Source organism: Dipodomys merriami, unplaced genomic scaffold (genome assembly GCF_024711535.1).
Source record: "Dipodomys merriami isolate MVZ:Mamm:240054 unplaced genomic scaffold, mDipMer1.0.p SCAF_1, whole genome shotgun sequence".
Lineage (NCBI taxonomy): Eukaryota > Metazoa > Chordata > Mammalia > Rodentia > Heteromyidae > Dipodomys > Dipodomys merriami.
The window spans coordinates 131,727,792-131,740,171 of NW_027202270.1; the positions used below are offsets into that span (position 1 = coordinate 131,727,792).

At 47.0% G+C, this 12,380-nt stretch overlaps 1 long non-coding RNA gene and 1 pseudogene across 1 annotated transcript; one reads left to right on the forward strand and one right to left on the reverse strand.

Annotated features, from left to right (window-relative positions):
- Positions 1-820: 820 nt before the first annotated feature.
- Positions 821-3,966, forward strand: LOC138833008 (histone H3.3A-like; annotated as a pseudogene).
- A 2,377-nt stretch (positions 3,967-6,343) lies between these two features.
- On the reverse strand, positions 6,344-8,921 carry LOC138833016 (uncharacterized). Its single transcript, XR_011373756.1, has 2 exons — positions 7,211-8,921; positions 6,344-6,835 (listed from the first exon to the last, which is right to left on the reverse strand). It is a non-coding gene; the product is annotated as an uncharacterized lncRNA (long non-coding RNA).
- Positions 8,922-12,380: the final 3,459 nt, after the last annotated feature.

Genomic DNA, 12,380 nt, shown 5'->3' on the forward strand with positions numbered 1-12,380 from the left:
GTTATTCATCAGTAGCCTTTCCTTTTATCATTTATTGAGTACCAGATTTAACACTGGAAATGAGGACAAAATTAATAAAGGCAGTCTTTTTTTCAGACACGACAATAGTCAGCCCAGGACCATAAACCTGAGTGAAAGCAAAGGAGCGGAAGCCTGCCCTTCTTCCTGGCAGCAGTTTTCTGAGACACAGGAAAAGGAGGGAGAAGCCACAAAGGCCAGTGGCCTTGCTGAGTGGAGGAGACAGCAATTTTAGAGAGCTCAAGGCAGGTGGAGATTGCAGGGCATAGTTTTAGACCAAAAAAGAACTCCAAAAGAACACCTGTGGAACCTCTGCCATCTTTGCTGACAGGACAGCTGGGCGATGGTGGCTCAGGCCTGTCATCCTAACAACTCAGGAGGCTGAGTTTTGTTTTTCTTATTTGTTTGTCCTGGGCCTTGAACTCTGAGCCTAGGTGCTGTCTCTTAAGTTCCTTTTGCTCAAGGCTAGCACTCTACTACTCAAGCTACAGCACCACTTCTAGATTTTTCTGTGATTAATTGGAGATAAAGGTCTCACTGACTTTTCCTGTCCAGGCACGCACGCGAACACACACACACACACACACACACACACACACACACACACACACACACACACACACACACACACACACACACACACACACTCCTTTCAGGCAGGAAAGTCAGTGAGACTCATCTCCAATTATCAGAAAACCAGAAGTGGTGCACATGCGCGCGCGCGCACACACACACACACACACACACATACACACACACACACACACACACACACACACACACACACACACACACACACACACACCTTTCAGGCAGGAAAGTCAGTGAGACTCATCTCCAATTAACTATCAGAAAACCAGAAGTGATGCACATGCACACACACACACACACACACACACACACACACACACCCCTTTCAGGCAGGAAAGTCGGTGAGACTCATCTCCAATTAACTACCAGAAAACCAGAAGTGGCGCTGTGGCTCAAGTGGAAGAGTGCTAGCTTTGAGCGGAGGAGCTGAGGGACCAGTGCCCAGGCCCAGAGTTCAAGCCCCACGACTGATTAAAAATAAATAAATAAATAAATAAAAGACAAAGATGGTGAGAGTCAGAAAACATTGCTTAGAACCCGCATGGCATGAGGAAAGATACATAAAAGATTTGCTTGCCTAACCAGAATGAAGATCCTGAATGACCATCCAGGGCCTACACTGAATGAAGACCCTAAATGTCACACTTTAGTAATAAAACAACCCTCCCTCGAGGCAAGGCTATGCTAGACTTTGATAGCAAAGTTGAAAAAATAGGTCTTCAAGGAGTCAAACTGATCTGTGAATAATTTCTGTGCCAAAACAAAGTCCAACAGTTATTAAAGATGAATAAAGTAACATATTTGTCCAGTATTCAAGTTACTAGCCATGGGAAGAAGCAGCAAAGTATTATTCATAACCAGATAATAAAGTCAACAGAAACTAACTTAGATGTGACAGAGATGATGGAACTACCAAATAGGACATTTAAAAATATGTAGAAATATTTCAGCAGGGTGCCAGTGGCTCACACCTATAATCCTAGCTACTCAGGAGGTTGAGATCTGAGGATAGTGGTTCAAAGCTTCCTGGGCAGGAAAGGCCATGAAACTCTGATCTCTAATAAATCACCAGAAAACAGGAAGTGGTGCTGTGGCTCAAGTGGTATAGTGCTAGCCTTGAGCTGAAGAGCTCAGGGACAGCGTTCAGGCCCAGAGTTCAAGCCCCATGGCTGATTTTTAAAAATGTAGAAATATTTAAAGTAAACATAAGTGTAGGAGAGAAAGAAAAGTTTGTTGTTAGTATTGTTTAAGCAAAGTACCACTTGGTCATCCAAATTGGTCTCAAGTCACAATGTATCCCAGGCAAGCTTTGAACTCAGGATCCTCTTGCCTCTATCACCTGAACACTGTGTTATACCTCCACCCTCAGCCATCCAATAAAATTTGCACCTAGAAGACAGTATTTTTCATTTCTAGAAATTACATTAGTTTTAAGCTGGGTGCTCAGGAGGTGAGAACTGAGGAACACAGTTCAAAGTCAGCCTGGACAAGAAAGTCAATGAGCCCTTTATCTCCAATTAATCACAGAAAAAGCTGGAAGTGGTACTGTAGCTCAAGTGGTAGAGTGCTAGCCTTGGACAAAAGGAGCTTAGGGACAGCACCTAGAATCAGAGTTCAAGGCCCAGGATAGGCAAATAAGAAAAAAGAAAGAAATTTCATTAGCTTTAAAAGATCTTCTAGCTTGACATGTTAGGTGGCCCCCGTAATCTCATTTGGGAGGTAGAAGCAGGATCAAGAATTCAAGGCCAGCCTGGCTCTGGTGGCACACGCCTGTAATCCTAGCTACTACTCAGGAAGCTAAGATCTAAGGATTGTGGTTTGAAGCCAGCCTGGGCAGGAAACTGCTTGAGACTCTTATCTCTAACAAACTACTCAAAAAAGCCAGAAGTGGCTCTGTGGCTCAAATAGTAGAGTGCTTGCCTGGATCAAAAGAAGCTTGGGGACAGCACCCACGCCCAGAGTTCAAGCCCCAGGACTGGAAAAAAAGATTCAAGGCCAGCCTAAGTAACATAGTGAGAACCTAGCTCAAAAAACCAGGCGCTGGGAGCGCAGAGCGGCTTGGTCGTTCATTGGGGTAGTATCGTCCCTCAGCTCGCCAACTGCAGCTCTTCACTGGGCAACAGCGGCGGCGCGGTGGTCTGAAAAACGGCCTGAAACTTTGCCTTTGGGTGAGAGAAAATGGCCCGAACCAAGCAGACTGCTGGTAAATGCACTGGTGGGAAGGCCTCCCGCAAGCAGCTGGCCACCAGGGCTGCCCGGAAAGCGCGCCCTCTACCCGCGGGGTGAAGAAGCCCCATCGCTACAGGCCTGGCACTGTGGCTCTTGGAGAGATTCGTCGTTATCAGAAATCCACCCGAAAGCTGCCTTTCCAGAGGTTGGTGAGAGAGATTGTCAGGATTTTAAAACAGACCTGAGGTTTCAGAGCGCGGCCATCGGTGCGCTTCAGGAGGCTAGTGAAGCGTACCTGGTGGGTTTGTTTGAAGATACCAGTCTGTGTGCCATCCACGCCAAGAGAGTCTCCATCATGCCCAAAGACATCCTGTTGGCTTGCCGGATACGGGGAGAGAGCTTAAGTGAAGGCAGTTTTTATGGCGTTTTGTAGTAAATTCTGTAAAATACTTTGGTTTAATCTGTGACTTTTTTTTGTAAGAAATTGTTTATAATATGTTGCATTTGTACTTAAGTCATTCCATCTTTCACTCAGGATGAATGGGAAAGTGACTGGTCACAGATCTCAGTGGTGCGCACTGGGCTCAGGAGTGACAAGTTGTTGCTAATATGCAGAAGGGATGGGTGATACTTCTTGCTTCTCATGATGCATGTTTCTGTATGTTAATGACTTGCTGGGTAGCTATTAAGGTACTAGAATTGATAAATGTGTACAGGGTCCTTCTGCAATAAAACTGGTTATGACTTGATCCAAGTGTTTAACAATTGGGGCTGTTAAGTCTGACCATACATCACTGTGATAGAATGTGGGCTTTTTCAAGGGTGAAGATACAAGTCTTAACCACAGTGTAACTTACAGTTTCCTTAAGAAAAAAAAAAAAAAGTAAACCTGGCAGCTATAGAATACACTATGTGCATTTATAATAGCTATTTTATATATTGTAGTGTCAACATTTTTAAATTAAACGTTTTACATCCACAAGTGGTGGGGAGTCTTGTCATGAAGGTGTGTATAATTTAGAGTCCAGTTGGTTTTCTCCTAACTAGACTGCACTTGTTTTCATAGTTTAATGCTGTATGCATATTAATACCTTGTATAAGTCCTCATTCTACCACATGTTAACTAACCCTCTAGCTGGTAATGCAAACACTAACGGAGATTTTATTTATGAGGGCTCTAGAATAAAAGTTATTCACACCAGCATCATCTCTTACTAATCTAAGCTAGTTAGTGCAGCTCTTCATTGTGTTATGGTTGATTTCAAAGCTAGGCTTGAGGATTTTTTTTCTCTCTCCTTTAGAGGAAATAATACCAAGGTTTGTTCTTTTCCTTGTGGAGTTTAGTGTAAACCTGAATGGGGGAGGAGCGTTGCAGATGCAGCTGATTAGCCCAGTGCTGATTCGAGGTGGTGTTTGGTTAGGTTACTACTTCTGGTGACTGTCCTAGGAAAATCCCTTTTCTAGAGATGGCCTTTCAAATTCATCCTTCTATTGAAGTTTTTAGGTCAATTATGTATGTTGACTAAATTTACAAATAAACTTGTTTATCAAAAAAAAAAAAATCAGGCGCTGGTAGCTCACACCTGTAATCCTAGCTACTCAGGAGGCTGAGATCTGAGGATCACAGTTCAAAGCCAGCCCTGGCAGTAAAGTCTGTGAGACTCTTTTTTTTTTTTTTTTTTTTTTTTTTGTCGGCTGTGGGGCTTGAACTCTGGGCCTGGGCACTGTCTCTCAGCTCTTCAGCTCAAGGCGAGCGCTCTACCACTTGAGCTACAGCGCCACTTCCGGTTTTCTGGTGGTTTATTGGAGATAGGAGTCTCACGGTCTCTCCTGCCCGGGCTGGCTTTGAACCGCAATCCTCAGATCTCAGCCTCCTGGGTAGCTAGGATTACAGGCGTGAGCCACCAGCGCCCGGCTGTCTGTGAGACTCTTATCTCCAGTAAACCTCCAGAAAACCAGAAGTGGTGCTGTGGCTCAAATGGTAGACCGCTCACCTTGAGTTGAAATGCTGAGGGGATAATGCCCAAGCCCAGAGTTCAAGCCCTAGGACCAACAAAAAGAAAAAAGAAAATAAGTTTAGAAACAAAACTAATACTAAACCTGTATTGAAATCTAGGAAAATAATCTGGCCAGGCGCTGGTGGCTCACCCCTGTAATCCTAGCTACTTATGAGGCTGAGATCTGAGAATCACAGTTCAAAACCAGCCAGGGCAGGAAAGGCCATGAGACTCTTATCTCCAATAAAACCACCAGAAAACCAGAAGCGGTGCTGTAGCTCAAGTGGTAGAGTGCTTGCTTTGAGCTGAAGAGCTGAGGGACAGCTCCTAAGCCCAGAGTTTAAGTCCCACAACTAACAAACAACAACAACAACAAGAAAAATCTGGAGCTGGGAAGGTGGCTCAGTGGTAGAGTGCTTGCCTTGCATGCATGAGGCCCTGAGTTCGATTCCTCGGCCCAATATAAGCAGAAAAAGCCCGAAGTGGTGCTATGGCTCAAGTGGTAGAGCATAGCCTTGAACTGAAGAGCTGAGGGACAGCGCCCAGGCCCAGAGTTCAGGCCCCATGACTAACAAAAAAAAAAAAAAAAAAGAATAATCTGTGGGATTTACAGCAGATAAGACCCTGTAGGGAAAAAGAAAACAAAAGGTAGTGAATGTAAAATTAGAACAATGGAAATTTAAAACTTATTTGTCTGAAGACAAATAAGGTGGAGGCAGAGAGAACAAAAGATTTTGTTGATGAAATTATCACCTATTTTAGAAGTTTACTTTCTTTACTATATAAAAAGAAGTATGAGTAAAAACCAAAATTAATAAATACCACATTTGTTTACACTATTATCTAGTTCTTCATATTAACTTTACTATTCAACAATAGCATGTCCCTTCTGCTATCACATTCTTTGGCTTCAAGAGAAAACTTGGTTTATAGGTGTTCATCACCTACCTGGCCCAATTGTTTTTATAGTTAATGAAAACCCTAACTCAGATCTATAAAGTTAAGCCAATCACAAGTACTATAAATGCAAGAAATAATATATACTCCAACATCCAGCATAATTAAATTGCTAAGTAAGCTGGGTGCCAGAGGTTCACACTTTTAGTCCTAGCTACTAAGGAGGCTGATATTATTTGAGGATCTCAGGTCAAAGCTAGCCCAGAGACTTTTTTGTTGTTGTTGGTCATAGAGCTTGAATTCTGGGCCTGGAGGCTATTCCTCAGCTCTTCCAAAGCTAGTGTTCTACCATTTGAGCCACAGCACCACTTCCGGCTTTTTCTGTTTATGTGTTACTGAGGAATCAAACTCATGCATGCAAGGCAAGCACTCTTCCACTGAGACGTCTTCCTAGCCCCCCAGAGACTCTTATCTCCAGTTAACCAGCAAAAACCCAGGATTTGCCTGGCACTAGTTGCTTACTCTTGTAATCCAATCTACTCAGGATGCTGAGATCTAAGGATGGTGGTCGAAGCCAACCCAGGCAGGAAAGTCATGAGACTCATATCCAGTTAACTGTTAGGTTTTTAAAAAGAGGTGACCGAGTAAGAACTGAAACTGCACCACGCACGTGGTATTCAGGTAAGGGGTTTATTCAGTAGACCTGCTGGGACCAGGCAAGGTTGGCACTCCACGCGGCTGGCAAAAGAAAAAAAGAGGGCGGTCTGGCGGCGGTTTAGGCCTTATATAGGGTAGGGGGCGGGGAAGGGTGTGTCCAGGTAAAGGGAAGTGGGATCAGGTGGGAGAAAGGTGTGGCCACATCAGGTTAGGATGTGACCTCAGCAGATGCGGACGTGACCTCTTCCAGGTATCCCAGTTGCCTAGGTAACGCAGGTACTGGGCGAGGTCTGTTCGTCGTCCAGGAATGGACCTTACATTCCAGCCTTTTGATAATTATGAAAAAGGGCGAAGACTCTCTCTGGCTACTTCCTGCTGGCAAGGGGCGTCGTAGGGGTAAAAGGCTGGGATGTGGTCCATGCTGGGAGAAGGCAGCAGGCTGCAGCTGTCACTTGGGTGTTGATTCCTCGATGAAGTCTGGAGGAGGCGAGTCTGTTGGACGGAGTCTGGAGAAGTTTCATGAGGCATTGACGGAAACCTGAACAAATGGAAACTCTGACAATTTTTAAACCTAGAATGGCTAGCCTTTGAGAGGGAACCTAGAGGGGAGGGTCCCCGGGACCCAGCCTGCGTCACACTCTTCAGGGCACAAGCCAAAAAGTAGAGTCAGTCTGGTGAGTGAATAAGAGCTGACCAGGCAGAAGCGGCGTCCCGACTTCCCCCAGAGCCCTCTAGAGAGAAATGGCCAAGCCCCCAAAGCCAAGCGTCCTCGGCTTCAGAGGTGACCGGCCTTTCAGCTAAAGGCCGTAGGAGCTCTCTGGCGTGGCGCCACGTCTGGACAGAGACTGAGTGACAGAGAGCCGTAGAGTAGTTTCACTCACCAGAGTAGAGAAGTGGTGTGGACGTGGATGTGAAGGCCAGAAATGGTATTGGTGAAAAATCTCGCATGGTGTCAAGGCACTTTGGTTCACACAAAAGGGGTAGTTATTGGGTAGATGAAAAGAACACCATGCGCTATTCAGGCAGGAAAAGAAGTTACTGAACTGTAGTCCCACCCAGCATGGTGGAGAAGCATGGCTGAAAAAGGAAAGGGGGGGGAAGAGAGGTGACCTAGTAGGAGGTGACTGCTTCCTGGTCTGCCAGTTCCATGATGTCTGCAAGAAGTGAGTCTCTTCGATGAAGTCTGGAGGAAGTCTTCTCAGGCAGGGGGCTGAACAAAGATGAAAAGCAAATATATTACTGGAAAGAAAAGATTGGATGTCCATGGCTTGGAGGTGACCTAAGGGATGAGGTAGTGAGGTCTTTGGGGAGGAGAGCAGTTAGCTCAGTGTTACTCACCCGGATCTTCAGGGATGCGAGATAGCCTTACCTTGGTAGGCCCAAGGGGGGAACAGGTGTACCTCGAAGTCAGTGTTGGCATAGAAGGGGCAGGAGCAGGAGACCTTTTTATTCTTGACAGGTGAATCCACTGTGGCTGTCCCTTGAGCTTGACTGCTGTGGGGGTGGTCAGCAGAACCTGGTGAGGGCCTGTCCACTTAGGGTGTAAACCAGATGGATTAAGGGTCTTGAGAAACACTTGATCACCAGGCAAAATTGGGGGAGTGGGAAAGGGGCCTTGATGAGGCTGAGGGAGACACTGGTCAGCATGTTGGCGCAGCATGTGCCTAAGAAAGGTTAGGACGGGAAGGTAGTCTATTAGTGGAGTTTTGGTATTGTCAGTAGGGAAATTACCTAGGAGAAAAGGTCTTCCATACATTAACTCAAAGGGGCTGAGGAAAGTAGGGCTGCGGGGAGAAACACGTAAGCGGGTGAGCGCCAGGGGTAACAGTTCTGGCCAGGATTGTTGGAGCTCTAGAGAAAGTTTAGTAAGTTGTGTCTTAAGGAGCGCATTAGCTCTTTCAACCTTTCCAGAAGACTGAGGCCTATAAGGAATGTGAAGATTCCACTGGATGTTTAGAGAGGATGCCACCTGTTGGGTCACTTTGGAGATGAAAGCAGGTCCATTGTCAGATTGAAGTGACCTGGGTAAGCCAAACCTAGGAATAATTTCTTTAATAAGGACAGAGGCAACTGTGTCAGCTGTCTCCGACGTTGTGGGATAGGCTTCAATCCATCCTGAAAAGGTATCAACCATAGTTAGAAGGTATTTGAGCCGCTTACATCTGGGCATGTGAGTGAAGTCTATCTGCCAGTCTTCCCCTGGGGTGTGTCCCCGTGCTTGGTGTGTGGGGAATGCAGCTGGTCGGAGACCACCCTGTGAGGAAGTAAGAGAACACGTGGGGCAGGCTTGGGTAACAGCCTTTAGTCGAGTAGTTAGGCTAGGGCAATGGATTAAAGGTTTAAGAAGGTGGGAGAGAGGCTTGTATCCAATATGCAGCGCCTGGTGAACCTGGGAAAGAAAGCTGTCTGCTTGTGTCTCAGGAAGAACAACTCGTCCTTCCAGAGACCACCATCCCTGTGCTTCCTGGGAGGCTCCCTGGTGCATAAGTTCCTCGATCTCCTGTGGGGTATAAGAGGGTTGAATTGAAGGCAATACCAGAAGCAAGGGAGCTGGAAGTTGTCCCTGGAGTTGTCTCTGGGCTGCTAGCTTTGCCTCCCGGTCTGCTTTTGAATTGCCGACTGTAATGGCATCCAATCCTGTCTGGTGTCCTCTGCAGTGGATGACCGCAACCTGTTGGGGAAGGGAAGCAGCTTCTAATAGTTTAAGAATAAGTGAGGCATTAGTTATGGGAGTCCCTTTGGTGGTCAGGAAGCCACGTTCCTTCCAAATTGCTGCATGAGAATGGAGAATATGATAGGCATATTTTGAGTCTGTATAAATATTGATCTTCCGGCCCTTGGCTAGAATTAAGGCCCTAGTTAAAGCTATAAGTTCTGCCTTTTGTGAGGTAGTGCTAGGGGGCAGAGGGCTGCTTTCAAGAATGGTAGAGTTATTAACGATGGCATAGCCCGCAACTCGGCTTCCTGAAGAGGTAGATGTGGAACTGCCATCGATGTACCAGGTGTCTTCTGGGTCAGGAAGAGGAGTTTCCGAGATACCTGTAAAATGGGGTGTGAATTCCTCCAAGGTCTCTGTACAGGAATGGGAAAGAGGGTTAGAATTGGATGGAAGCAAGGTGGCTGGATTGAGCGGGGAGCAGCTTTCCAGTGAAAAGTCAGGGTTTTGAATAAAAGTAACATGAAACAGCTGTAGGCGGGAAGGGGAAAGGGAAGACAGGGATTTATGAGACAAAAGGTCCTTTAGTCTGTGGGGAGAGCGAATGGTAGTGGGTTGGCCAAAAGTGAGTTTTGTGCTCTCCTGTGCCAAGGTGGCTGCTGCGGCCAAAGCTCGGAGACATGCTGGCCAGCCTTTTACCGTTGGGTCTAGCTGCTTTGAGAGGTAGGCCACAGGTCTAAATGAGGGGCCTGACATTTGTCCAAGAACCCCAAGGCCAATTCCCCACTTCTCAGTGACATAGAGTATAAAGGGTTCCTTGAGGTTAGGTAGAGCCAGTGCTGGAGCCCGAAGAAGCGCTTGCTTCAGAACTTTAAATGGGGTGTCAATGGGCTTTGTGGGGTCTGGCGGCTCCAGTAGGGAACCTTTGGATGCCTCATAAAGAGGTTTGGCCAATGTAGCAAAACCGGGTATCCAAATACGAAGGAAGCCTGCAAGTCCCAGGAAAGACAGAATGTCCTCCTTGGTCTGTGGGACAGAGAGAGACTCAATGTAGGCTTTTCTATCAAGGGTAATTCTTCTCTCTGTAGGAGTTATGGACAAACCCAAGTATGTTACCTCTGACTTTGCTATCTGGGCCTTTGAAGGAGAGACTCTATATCCTTTTGTCAACAGGAAGTTGAGGAGGTCAGCTGTATGTTGGCGAGCCAACTCAAAGGAAGGGCTGCAAAGCAAAAGATCATCCACATACTGGAGAACAATGCTAGGAGACACCTGAAGAGAGAGGAGATCCTTTGATAAAGCCTGTCCAAAGAAATGGGGACTGTCTCGAAACCCTTGAGGGAGGACCGTCCAGGTCAGCTGTTGTGCCCTTGAAGTGTCTGGGTCCACCCAAGTAAAAGCAAAGAAATCTTGGCAGTCAGGATGCAGGGGGATTGTGAAGAATGCATCCTTGAGGTCCAGCACCGAGAAGTGGGTGGTACCAGGAGGTATCTGTGAAAGGAGAGTATATGGGTTAGGCACAACAGGATGAATGGGAAGGACTGCAGCATTAATAGTGCGCAGGTCCTGGACTAGGCGATAGGTCCCATCAGGTTTAACTACTGGCAGGATAGGGGTGTTAAAGGGGGAGTTAGTGGGTCTGAGAAGTCCTTGTTTAAGAAGGCGAAGGATGATGGGTTTTAAACCTTGCCTGTGCCTAAGGGAAATGGGGTATTGGGAAGTACCAGGGAAATGGGTAGGGTCTTTAAGTTTAATGAGGACAGGAGTATGGTGTCTAGCCATAGTAGGAGTGGAAGTATCCCAGATAAGAGGGTTGACAAGATCTGGAGGTAAAGGGAAAGGATTTAGTTGGGAAGTTACAGGTGGAGGTTCATCTAAAGACAAAAGTAGAACAGGTGTGGGCTGTTTGGGGATATGGAATGAAAGGGAGACCTGAAATTTAGAGAGCAAGTCCCTTCCTAGGAGTGGGGTAGGACAGTGAGGTAGGATTAGGAAGGAGTGTGAAAAAGGAAAGTCTTCTATTTTACATGATACTGGTCCCGTAGTTGGGGGACAGGTAGGTAGGCCATCTACACCCACCACCGAGATCTGGGAGGGAAAAGTCTTGCCTGTATATTGACATAGCACCGAGTAAGTCGCTCCCGTATCCAAGAGAAAAGATATTAACTTACCGGCTACATAGAAACACACCCTGGGCTCCGTCATTGTGATGGTTTGGTTGTTGGGAGCAGGTGGCCCTGGGCACCTTCATTCTGTAGCCAAGCAGAAAATCTCCGACCGGTCTGGCTCCGCCTGCCTGGGTGGGCGGGGTGGGGGAGGGGCTGGCCTACCTTGTGGAGGTGAGGAGGGGCAATCGACTCCCCAATGTCCTTGTTGTCCACACCTTGGGCAGGGTCCAGGTGGAGGTCGTGGTGAGGGACAGAATTTCGCCCAGTGGCCCTCTTGCCCACACTTGAAGCATGCTCCAGGTGGTGTTTGTTGGGTGCGTCTCCTCAGAGGAGGCCGGATGGCAGCAGCCAGGATTTGATAGTTTTCCCTCTCACGGGCTGTCTTATCGGCAATCTCCTGTTCCTCTCGATTATTGAAAACTTTAAATGCCATACTCACCAGATCTCGTTGAGGGGTCTGAGGACCGTTCTCAGCCTTTTTTAACTTTTTTCTAATATCGGGGGCTGATTGGGCAATAAAATGAGTATTGAGAACCACCTTAGCCTCTGGTGACTCTGGGTCCAGCCTTGTATAGCGCTGGAGCGCTACTGTAAGGCGTTCAAGAAATTCCGCCGGGTTTTCATTGGGCCTTTGAGTAATGTGGTTTAATTTGTCGTAATTAACAGGAAGATAGGCTGCCTTTTGAAGGCCAGCCACTAAGCAAGTTATCATCCTATTTCTGCTTTCCCGCCCAGGAGCATTATGTTGATAATTCCAATTGGGCTCTTCCCTAGGCACAGCTGTTGCTCCCACTGGAAAGTTAATATCTAGGCGGTGAGCTTCATCGGCATGTGCCTGGGCTGCAGTCCACACCCTTTCTTTTTCCTCAGCAGTAAGGGTAGAGGATAGCATTAGATATATGTCCTGCCAAGTAAGGTCATAGGTCTGAGCCAGGTTCTTAAACTGCTTGACATAATTATTAGAATCTTGGGCATAAGATCCCAGCCGCTTCTCAATCTGAGCAATATCAAACATTGAGAATGGCGCATGCACCCTAATTACACCTTCAGCCCCTGCCACCTCTCGCAAAGGGCACAGGGGGTCTGGTGGAGGTTGTGTGCCACCAGTGCGAGACCGGGTGTGAGCTGCAGGGGGGGAAGAGATAGAGGGTGAAGGAGAGGAGAGTGAAGAAGGTGGGGAAGGCACCAGATGCTCAGCAGGAAGAGGGGCAGAGTCAAAAAGAGGGT